We start from the raw sequence: 10088 nt of genomic DNA, 5'->3' as shown, positions 1-10088 counted from the left end.
TATCCTGAATGTGGGAAAATCAACCCTGACCCCGGTTCAGCAGATAGAATGTCTAGGGGCGGTTCTGGGCTCGAAGCAGGCCAGGGCATACTTCCCAGAATCAAGGTTCCGGGCCCTGGGCAACATCATTTGAGATCTCAGGCAGTTCCCCACCACCACAGCAAGGAATTGCCTGAAACTTCTGGGAAACATGGCCGCTTGTACCTATAAGGTGCAACACGCCAGGTTCAGGCTTCGGCCGCTCCAATTATGGCTAGCCTCGGTGTACCGGCCAGTTCGTGGCAGTGTGGACAAAGTCATGACTCTGCTTTCTCCGGTCATTGACTCCCTCCTGTGGTTGCTCAACCTGCAGACACAGGGCCGGCACTTTCATTAGGCGACCCTAGGCGGTCGCCTAGGGCACCAGGATTCGGGGGTGGCATTTTGTGCGCTCCCTACGGGGCCCACGGGAGCTTCTGGTTCTGCTCCCGTCGCGCTGCCGAAGAAAGACCTTCTGCCGATGTGCCGTGGAAAACAGCGGCAGGCAATTGAGCAGCTCAGTGACTGCCGCTGTCGCCTGCGGCATTTTGGTGAAGGGTCCTTCTTCGGCGGCGTGATGGGAGCCCAACCGGAAGCTCCCGTGCGCCCCATAGGGAGCGCACAAAATGCCGCCCCCCGAATTCTGCCTAGGGCGCCAGAAACCCTGGCGCCGCTCCTGCACAGGCAGTGCGCAAGGGAGTGCCTATCACCTGTCTTCAGCCATCCCTTTTGCTGGTGACAGACCTGGGCTCGGGCGCACACCTGGGAGACCTCACAACACCTCACAGCCTCTGGTCGCAGTTGGAGCTTGCTCTCTACATCAACGTCAGAGAGCTGAGAGCAGCATGTTTAGCATGCCAGACTTTCTGAGCCCACTTGGCAGGGAGATGTGTATCAGTTATGACAGACAACACCACAACGATGTTTTCTTTTAACAAACGGGGGTGCACGCTCCTCTCCCCTCTGCCAGGAAACCCTCATGCTGTGGGACTTTTGTGTAGCTCATTCAATAGAGCTGCAAGCATCGTACCTCCTGGGAGTACAGAATGAGTTGGAGGGCCATCTCAGCAGATCATTCCATGGCCGCCACGAGTGGTCTCTACGTCCGGATGTCATGAACTCCAACTTCCAACAGTGGGGCTTTCTCCAGATAGATCTGTTAGCCATGTGATGCAACAGGAAGTGCCAGCAGTTCTGCTCCTTCCTGAATCACAGTCCGGGCTCCATCGCGGATGTGTTCCTCCTCTCACGGGGAAGCTATCTCCTGTATGTGTTCCTGCCTATCCCTCTCGTTCACAACGTGCTCCTCAAGATACAGAGGGAAGCTTCGGTGATACTGATAGCTCCAGCCTGACCCTGCCAACACTGTTACACATCTCTCCTCGAAATGTCCGTGGAAGCCCCAATCACCTTGCCGCTCTTCCTGGACTTAATAACTCAGGATCATGGCCATCTCCAGCACCCAAACTTCGAGTCCTTGCACCTCACAGCGTGGAAGCTCCATGACTGAACCCAATGGAGCTCTCTTGCTTGGATTTAGCCAGATAAGTCCTCCTTGGCAGTAGGAAACCCCCAACCAGGACTACCTACCTGGCCAAATGGAAGAGATTTTCAGTCTGGTTGGCACAACACTGTCCATCTCCGACGCTCATCTCAGGACCCTGGTCTCTTGAAAGTAGAAGTGATTGTTGGCTGGCCAGTACCCCAGACCAAAAAATAGTTCCCATATTTCATAGGCTCGGTTGACAATAACCGCTGGTTTGTGCATGGGGTCAGTGACACTTGCATACTATCACAGACTTGTATAAGAAGATAAAGCCAAACAGAATGGTGTGACCAGGAGGTTTGTTAAAGTAAAAAATATCTTCTCAGAAAAGTCTGCTCTGGACAGTCTGGATTTTGACAAAACATTTGAACGTGCACAGATGCATCAGTTATTGGGCTTGGTGCAGTTTTAATGCAGTCAGGAGAAAGTAACAAAAAGACCCTATTGCTTTCTTGAGTAAAGAACTGACACTCACCGAGAGAATTACTTTGTCATAGAAAAAGAGTGCTATGCCATTGTACGGGCCAGAGCCGGCTCCAGCTTTTCTGCTGCCCTAAGCGGACAAAAAAATAAAAAAAAGACGAGCGGCGGCACTTCGGTGGCTGCTCAATCGCGCCGCTTCTTTGGCAGCAATTCGGTGGCGGGTCCTCCCTCTCTTCCTCTTCAGCAGCAGCTCAAAGAGGAAGAGAGGGAATGAGGGACTCACATAAGAACATAAGAACATAAGAAAGGCCGTACTGGGTCAGACCAAAGGTCCATGTAGCCCAGTATCTGTCTACCGACAGTGGCCAATGACAGGTGCCCCTGAGGGAGTGAACCTAAGAGGCAATGATCAAGTGATCTCTCTCCTGCCATCCATCTCCATCCTCTGACGAACAGAGGCTAGGGACACCATTCTTACCCATCCTGGCTAATAGCCATTTATGGACTTAGCCACCATGAATTTATCCAGTCCCCTTTTAAACATTGTTATAGTCCTAGCCTTCACAACCTCCTCAGGTAAGGAGTTCCACAAGTTGACTGTGCGCTGCGTGAAGAAGAACTTCCTTTTATTTGTTTTAAACCTGCTGCCTATTAATTTCATTTGGTGACCCCTAGTTCTTGTATTATGGGAATAAGTAAATAACTTTTCCTTATCCACTTTCTCAACATCACTCATGATTTTATATACCTCTATCATGTCCCCCCTTAGTCTTCTCTTTTCCAAACTGAAGAGTCCTAGCCTCTTTAATCTTTCCTCATATGGGACCCTCTCTAAACCCCTAATCATTTTAGTTGCTCTTTTCTGAACCTTTTCTAGTGCTAGAATATCTTTTTTGAGGTGAGGAGACCACATCTGTACACAGTATTCGAGATGTGGGTGTACCATGGATTTATATAAGGGCAATAATATATTCTCAGTCTTATTCTCTATCCCCTTTTTAATGATTCCTAACATCCTGTTTGCTTTTTTGACCGCTTCTGCACACTGCGTGGACATCTTTAGAGAACTATCCACGATAACTCCAAGATCTTTTTCCTGACTTGTTGTAGCTAAATTAGCCCCCATCATGTTGTATGTATAGTTGGGGTTATTTTTTCCAATGTGCATTACTTTACATTTATCCACATTAAATTTCATTTGCCATTTTGTTGCCCAATCACTTAGTTTTGTGAGATCTTTTTGAAGTTCTTCACAATCTGCTTTGGTCTTAACTATCTTGAGTAGTTTAGTATTGTCTGCAAACTTTGCCACCTCACTGTTTACCCCTTTCTCCAGATCATTTATGAATAAATTGAATAGGATTGGTCCTAGGACTGACCCTTGGGGAACACCACTAGTTACCCCTCTCCATTCTGAGAATTTACCATTAATTCCTACCCTTTGTTCCCTGTCCTTTAACCAGTTCTCAGTCCATGAAAGGACCTTTCCTTTTATCCCATGACAGCTTAATTTACGTAAGAGCCTTTGGTGAGGGACCTTGTCAAAGGCTTTCTGGAAATCTAAGTACACTATGTCCACCGGATCCCCCTTGTCCACATGTTTGTTGACCCCTTCAAAGAACTCTAATAGATTAGTAAGACACGATTTCCCTTTACAGAAACCATGTTGACTATTGCTCAACAGTTTATGTTTTTCTATGTGTCTGACAATTTTATTCTTTACTATTGTTTCAACTAATTTGCCCGGTACCGACGTTAGACTTACCGGTCTGTAATTGCCGGGATCACCCCTAGAGCCCTTTTTAAATATTGGCGTTACATTAGCTAACTTCCAGTCATTGGGTACCGAAGCCGATTTAAAGGACAGGTTACAAACCTTAGTTAATAGTTCCGCAACTTCACATTTGAGTTCTTTCAGAACTCTTGGGTGAATGCCATCCGGTCCCGGTGACTTGTTAATGTTGAGTTTTTAATTAATTCCAAAACCTCCTCTAGTGACACTTCAGTCTGTGACAGTTCTCAGATTTGTCACCTACAAAAGCCAGCTCAGGTTTGGGAATCTCCCTAACATCCTCAGCCGTGAAGACTGAAGCAAAGAATCCATTTAGTTTCTCCGCAATGACTTTATCATCTTTAAGCGCTCCTTTTGAATTTTGATCATCAAGGGGCCCCACTGGTTGTTTAGCAGGCTTCCTGCTTCTGATGTACTTAAAAAACATTTTGTTATTACCTTTGGAGTTTTTGGCTAGCCGTTCTTCAAACTCCTCTTTGGCTTTTCTTATTACACTCTTGCACTTAAGTTGGCAGTGTTTGTGCTCCTTTCTATTTGCCTCACTAGGATTTGACTTCCACTTTTTAAAGGAAGTCTTTTTATCTCTCATTGCTTCTTTTACGTGGTTGTTAAGCCACGGTGGCTCTTTTTTAGTTCTTTTACTGTTTTTCTTAATTTGGGGTATACATTGAAGTTGGGCCTCTATTATGGTGTCTTTAAAAAGGGTCCACGCAACTTGCAGGGATTTCACTTTAGTCACTGTACCTTTTAACTTTTGTCTAACTAACCCCCTCATTTTTGTATAGTTCCCCCTTTTGAAATTAAAGGCCACAGTGTTGGGCAGTTGAGATGTTCTTCCCACCACAGGGATGTTGAATGCTATTGTATTATGGTCACTATTTCCAAGCGGTCCTGCTATAGTTACCTCTTGGACCAGCTCCTGCGCTCCACTCAGGATTAAATCTAGAGTCGCCTCTCCCCTTGTGGGTTCCCGTACCAGCTGCTCCATGAAGCAGTCATTTAAAGTATCGAGAAATTTTATCTCTGCATTTCGTCCTGAAGTGAAATGTTCCCAGTCAATATGGGGATAATTGAAATCCCCCACTATTATTGGGTTCTTAATTTTGACAGCCTCTCTAATTTCCCTTAGCATTTCATCATCACTATTACTGTCCTGGTCAGGTGGTCGATAATAGATCCCTACTGTTATATTTTTACTAGAGCATGAAATTTCTATCCATAGAGACTCTATGGAACCTGTGGATTCGCTTAAGATTTTTACTTCATTTGAATCTACACTTTCTTTAACATATAGTGCCACTCTTCCCCCTGCACGGCCTGTTCTGTCCTTCCGATATATTTTGTACCCCGGAATGATTGTGTCCCATTGATTGCTCTCAGTCCACCAGGTTTCTGTGATGCCTATTATATCTATATCCTCATTTATCACAAGGCACTGTAGTTCACCCATCTTATTATTTAGACTTCTGGCATTTGTGTACAAGCACTTTAAAAACTTGTCCCTGTTTATTAGCCTGCCTTTTTCTGATGTGCCAGATTCTTTTTTATGTGACTGTTTATCATCTGATCCGGCCCTTACATTATACTTCTCATTCCTCTGCTCCTGACTATAACCTGGAGATTCTCTATCATCAGACTCTCCCCTAAGAGAAGTCTGTGTCCGATCCACATGCTCCTCTGCAGCGGTCGGCTTTCCCCCATCTCCTAGTTTAAAAACTGCTCTACAACCTTTTTAATGTTTAGTGCCAGCAGTCTGGTTCCACTTTGGTTTAGGTGGAGCCCATCTCTCCTGTATAGGCTCCTCCCATCCCAGAAGTTTCCCCAGTTCCTAATGAACGTGAACCCCTCCTCTCTACACCATCGTCTCATCCACGCATTGAGACTCTGAAGCTCTGCCTGCCTACCTGGCCCTGCGCGTGGAACTGGGAGCATTTCTGAAAATGCCACCATAGAGGTCCTGGATTTCAGTCTCTTCCCTAGCAGCCTAAATTTGGCTTCCAGGACATCTCTCCTACCCTTCCCTATGTCATTGGTACCTACATGTACCACGACCACCGGCTCCTCCCCAGCACTACACATAAGTCTATCTAGATGCCTCGAGAGATCTGCAACCTTCGCACCAGGGAGGCAAGTCACCATACGGTTCTCCCGGTCATCACAGACCCATCTATCTACATTTCTAATAATCGAATCTCCCATTACTAACACCTGCCTTTTCCGAGAAACTGGAGTTCCCTCCCCCGGAGAGGCAACCTCAGTGCGAGAGGCAACCCCAGCACCATCTGGAAGGAGGGTCCCAACTGCGGGAAGGTTTCCCTCTGCTCCCATCGACTGCTCTACTTCCCTGGGCCCTTCTTCCTCCTCAACAGCACAGTAGCTGTCTAAGTGGAGGTGGGACAATTCTACAGTGTCCCGGAAAGCCTCATCAACATACCTCTCTGCCTCTCTCAGCTCCTCCAGTTCCGCCACCCTGGCCTCCAAAGTCCGTACATGGTCTCTGAGGGCCAGGAGCTCCTTGCACCGACTTCACACATACGCCACCTGCCCACAGGGCAGGTAATCATACATGCGACAGTCAGTGCAATAAACTGGATAGCCCCTACCCTGCTGCTGGGCTTCTGCCTGCATTGTCTCCTAGTTAGTGAAAGGGTGGTTTACGGAAAGTAGTTTTGGAATGTAGTTTGGTTTATAGGTTTTAGGATTTTAGGGGGGGGCCACAGGGAAGGGGTTACGGCCGGCGAGGGACTCCCGCTCCCTTCCCACTCCCCTTCTAAACTCCCTTGCGAAACTCCCTGTTAGCAGCCCCTGTTTGCAAAGCTCCCTGGTCGCTTGTGCGCGGCTTTATAAAGCCCTGGCCTGAGTGAATGCCCCGCCCCCTGATTAAGGCTCAGCCAATTACCAGAGGCTTTGAGCTTTCAAACCTGCCTCCAACTGCCAGCCAGAGCACACGGTCCCTCAAACAACCAAACAAACAGACTGGCAAACACAAGCTCAGCACACAGCAAGTAACCCCCAAACACAAACAAACACACACTACAGACAGTCACTTACCCCACAGATGCTGTATTAGCTCCTCCTTCACCTGGAGAACTCCCTTGCGAAACTCCCTGTTAGCAGCCACCACCGAATTCCCGCTGAAGACCTGGATGTGTCGTCCCGATATCGGATGGAGTGCCCTTTGTATTCGCCGCCCTAAGCACCAGCTTCCTATGCTGGTGCCTGGAACCGGCCCTGGTATGGGCAATCCAACAATTCAGGCCATATCTCTTCAACAGAAAGTTCAGGATTCTAACTGACCACTCTCCATTATTGTGGCTACAGAGATCCAAAGACACCAATTCCAAACTGCTGCAGTGGGGCCTGACACTCCAAGAATATTACATGGAAATTGTGCATTTTAAGGGGAAGGAAAATATACTAGTGAATACTCTGTCCAGGAAAAAGGATTTTGACCCAACGTCTTTACATTAGTCAATGGCTGACCCTACTGAGTCATTGAAAGAGGTGAGGTGTGACCCTAAAATCCCCTTCATGCCCACAGGCAGAGTAGACAAAGGATTGTGGATTTACCTGTTTCACCCACTTGATTCCAGGCAGAGGACAATGAGAAGTACATTTACGTAATAGGTAAACAAAGGAATCAAGCTAACAAGCAGCAGAGGAAACAGCTTAACAACCACACCAGGGCACATAGTTTACAGACGCTCTTCCTGGCTCATGAAACCAAGACAATGGACTTTGGAAAAGATAAGGAGTGCAAACAGACATTCTAGTTATCCATCACTTAGGGAACAAAGGGGAGAGTACCTTCTAGCTCTGTGAAGGTTGGGTCCTCTGGCCTGGAGGACTAGTGATGCTGGTAACTTGATGTAAGTAACAAAACTCCTTAAGCAAAGATTCTAACGTGCTAAAATTAAGTGGGTTTTAATTTATTTTGTTTGTAACTGTACCTGTCTCTTTTTCTCTTGCTTAGTAGCACTTAAATCTATGTTCCTTATTAATAAACTTAGTTTATAGTAAAATTAAGAATATCTCAGGGCTGTTATATTGAAGTAAAGAGTGAATCCTCAGCTACCTGAAGAGGCTGATACACGTACTGTCTCTTTGGAGGTAGCGAAGTTAATAATTTCTGGGAGTATCCAATGAAAGAGACTGGACATGGCAGAGAGATACTTCTGGAGAACATGGGAACTGGGATTCACTGAATGTTACTTGCAAGCCAAGGATTAGACTGTCTCATGGAGTTTGTTGGTGAGGTGGAAAGGCTGATGTGGCGGGAGCTGACACACAGTCTAAATTCCAACAAAAGTCTCCCTTGCTGAGGCAGAGAGGGTAATACAGTGGCTGACAGTTCTGGTGGCCCTGAGCAGAGCATCACAAAAGCCTTCAGAAATCTGGATGTGTCCCATGATGTGGTGAGGGTATTTTTTTTCAAACTATATCAGTTTAGACTCGTAGTATAGAGGCAATGCTCTTTTTTTGTTGGTGCAACATTAGACAAGAAAATGCAAAAAGATGAGCTGCTAATAGTGCTTATAAAGATCAGGCATCAGTGCAAGCTCGTCCTGTACAGTCCCTTCCCTTTCTGCCCCACATTCCAGATGCCTCGCTGGTCCACGTGCTGTCCCCATAAGCCACACATGTATTTCATCAGATGCTGCTATAGCGCTTGGGTGGAACTGGGTTTGGGGGTAGGGCAGCAGGGACTGAGGGCACAACACTGAGAGTATGGCACACATGCAATTGCAGTGGGTTTTTAAAACCCCCAAGCAGAGACCTGAGCAGCGAGACACTTTGTACAACCAAAGTCTGACCTGACTTTGGGAAAACACAAATGGCTTAAAAATGTTTTGAATATTGTTTTTTAAGCACCCAAATCCTGCCTAAAGGATAGAGTGATGCACTGCAGACTCACCTGTGCATCGCTCTATCAGCATTAATATTATTCCCTGCCTCTCAAGCACTCCCAATTTCTGATTCTTTTCTCCATCTGCTCGCCTTGATTTCTCTATCAGAAAAATGGGGATAAAAATGCTTTCCTTCTCCCACCCTGAGTCTAACTTGTCTATTTACATTGTATGCTCTTTGAGGCAGGGACTGTCTCTCACTCTCCGTGTCTGTGCAGTGATTAACACAATAGTGATAAATAATAATATAGCGCTGAGCTCTTATATAGCACTTTTCATCAGTAGTTCTCGCTGCACTTCACAAAGAAAAATCAACATCATTATCCCCATTTTACAGACATTTGGTTTAGGGAAGCTGGAAGGTTTGTGTTATTTTAGTGTGTTTTTTATTTCAGTGAGTTTACATTAAACTGTTGCCAGAAGTGCCTGAGGGTTTCAATCTCTCCATTACTGTGCTCACAAAAAACGGAGGCTGATACTAATAAAGCAGAAGGCCCTAGGGTGTCAGTAGATTTTTTTAGAGATGTGGGACCCACTCAGCAGCATCAGACTGGGTAGGCAAGGACCTACAGGGAAAAGAGGAAAAAGAGACCTCTAAGGCTTTGTCCATCCTAGTCCTCGCTGGACCTCAATCCCTTTGACTACAGTTTTCTTCTTACGTAAAACAGAAGAGTGAAATCCTGACCCATTGAAGGCAGTAGGAGTTTTGCCACTGCCTTTAATGGTGGCCAGGATTTCACCCAGGGAAGGGACACTTGGGACGGCTGTGGTCTGAGGGATAAGAGTTTTGCAGGGTTTCAAGGCTTCCACAAACCTTTGGTACGTGATCCGGTTCCTCCTGGCTTCCTTTTATGTGCCCTGCAAAAATGCTGCTGTTACCAAGGGCTAATAATTTCTAAAGCAACATTGTTCTTTTTTGCATATTTGTACGTTTGAATTATTAATCAATGGAAATATTTTGACATCAGTTTGCGTGTGTTCAGTGAAATCAATGTTTATTGAGATTTACCAATAAAAATATAATCTTACCAAGCCTAATCATCATAAGCAGTTCACTGAACTCCAGTGAATTCCAACTGGATTATCTTGCAGCATCTGTTGAATTTCAGAGGCTGTTGTCTTTTTTTGGTGAAATACTACCCCTTCCACTTTCTCCCAGAGGTATTATTTTAAAAAGGACAATAATAAACATTGGCTCAAAGGAACCTAAGGGAATTTCACTGAGAGCTGGGATCCTAACTTCTTCAGGCTCCTCTAAAAATATCAATCTTTCCATATTACCTTTTTTTACCCTGAATGAAATACGGGCTTTTTAAAAAGCATTAAGGAGGGAAAGGGGGGCGGGGGAAGAGGAGAAAAAGAAGAACATTTACTAGATTTTTCTTTTCTACTGTATTTATGT

The sequence above is a fragment of the Mauremys mutica genome, chromosome 2 (assembly GCF_020497125.1).
Source record: "Mauremys mutica isolate MM-2020 ecotype Southern chromosome 2, ASM2049712v1, whole genome shotgun sequence".
Classification (NCBI taxonomy): Eukaryota; Metazoa; Chordata; order Testudines; family Geoemydidae; genus Mauremys; species Mauremys mutica.
The sequence above is the reverse complement of the archived record's forward strand: the minus strand, read 5'-3'. Positions refer to the sequence as shown.